This window comes from Otolemur garnettii, unplaced genomic scaffold (assembly GCF_000181295.1).
Source record: "Otolemur garnettii isolate 467f Iridium unplaced genomic scaffold, OtoGar3 scaffold00271, whole genome shotgun sequence".
Taxonomy (NCBI): domain Eukaryota; kingdom Metazoa; phylum Chordata; class Mammalia; order Primates; family Galagidae; genus Otolemur; species Otolemur garnettii.
In genome coordinates this window covers 1,077,581-1,079,789 of record NW_003852666.1, presented here as the reverse complement: position 1 = coordinate 1,079,789, position 2,209 = coordinate 1,077,581, and positions in this window count along the sequence as shown.

Genomic DNA, 2,209 nt, shown 5'->3' with positions numbered 1-2,209 from the left:
TCACTGTGCTAAAACCAAAATGTCATCAGGGCCTCATTCCCTTTTTGGAGGTTTCAGGGGAGAATCCGTTGCCTTATCCTTTCCAGCTTCTGGAGATCTCTCTTTGTCTTGTGACTCTCCATCTCCAAAGCCAGCCAGAAACACATTCAGACTTTCTTACGTTACATCAATCTAGAAACATATTCAACCCTTCTTATATCAAGTCAATCTAATCTCTTGTGATTTCCTCTTCCACTTGTAAGGAACCTTGTGATCACACTAGGCCCACCCCGATAATCTTCCTCTTTTAAGGTAAGCTTATTGGGAAACAGTTTCACCTGCCATAAATCTCCTTGCCATGTAATGTAACATAGTCATAAGTTTCAGGAATTAAAACACGAGACTATTTGAGGGGCACATAATTTTGCCTACCACATATTCTGTGTTTTCTACAGCTCTGTAGAATCTTACTTAAATCAGAGATCGATAGCCAGGCCCTCTCAAATATGTCACAATTGCTGTTACACTACATTTGTACTTCTCCTTCAAAGCATGTGAGTTTTCATTATTGTATTCATTATTTTGTAATATACTATGCAGACGATTACTGACCGGCACTAAGTAACACTCTTGTTCTTACTGTTGTTTGTAAGAAATATTCTACCTTCTAAAAATTATGATGATAATAAGCAAATTTAAAATTATTGGAAATTCCTCAAAATCAACCAATTTAATACTGAAAAAAAGGATCTAGAAGAGGTTTTGTTTTTATTACATTTTTAATATGGGAAAAAATGTCTTATTCTCCTTCATGATCTCATGATAATGAGATTTTTTTTTTCAGACCGACTTTTAACCCTTTTCAAGTCTGCTGTGAGAAATACTTGAAAAAATATTGTCATTCATAAAAATTAAAAGATGATCAACCCTTTTTAGTGAAGATATTTTGAATTAATGCTGTTTTGCAGAGCATGCTCTAGATGTCTTTTTATTAGTGTGGCATATTCAACCCTTGTGTCCATTTAATCCTTGTTTAAATAAATCTTAGAACATAAGCTCAGACCTTGGATAGGTTAGTTTACCTTTTTGTGCCTCAGTTTTCTCATTTGTTCAGTGGTTGTAATAATATTATGTACCTGACAGGTTGAGGTAAAAAATAAATGTGAATACATGTAAACATGTACATATATCCCTTTAGCATAGAGCAGGTGCTGAAAAATGTTACATATCATAATTATTTTCATTGTTATTATTAACAATATCAGGGTGACATGACCTAATGGAATCTTTCATTTCAGCATCAAACCATTAGTACCTTATTTGTGGCTCTATAAAATTAAAAAAAAATTAAATCTCAAAAACCAAAAATTATAGAAGTCACTTTACTATAGCTACATTTGTTATAACAAACTAAGAAGAAGCAAGTCATGCTAAGATAGACGGGAACATAATATTGGGTTTGGTGGGCAAATTTCAAGTCTCAAGTGCTGAAAAGTTCTGAGTCCCACTACAGAAAGTTGAAGGGGCATAATTTGCTTTAATGAAGCATATCTTTCACTACCTGTGTGGAGATTCAAAATTGGCACTCCTTGAAAAAGGGATTTTGGTTAGATAAAAATGTATCTATGTGACTCATAAATTACTAAGATGGTATATATAATAATTTAAGATTCCTTTTTAGGTTAACACTTCATTCTATGCACCTTTTTACATACATCTCTTGAAAGTCTTTCCCAAATCTCTCAGTTCAGGTTCTTGGCTAAACATATAATACAAAGGATAATAAATCTAATTCATTTGTTCCTTAGATGATTATGAATTTTAATAATCTATAATGCCAACACAATAAATGTCAAATACCATTGCAAAAAATGAAAAGATTGATAGTTATTTGATAGTCATTATCATAATTATCCTTTAAAAATTGTTTTTATCTTTAACATACACAATTATTAAGAGGATTAATAATACATAAAAGTGAGATAGATACTTCTCAATCCCATTTTCCCATAACTCAATTACAGTTTTTGTTTTTTTTTAAAAAAACTTGATTAAATCATTTGTTCAACAAATACAAATGGGCATCTACTTGGACTAGAGCAAAGTACTTAGCACTGAATTATAAGTAAGAAAATAATAATATGGTCTGAGGATCTTACAGAAAGAGGAATGTTACCTGTGTAATTGTGTGATTATTAGTACCATTGAGAACTATAAAGTATAGAATGTA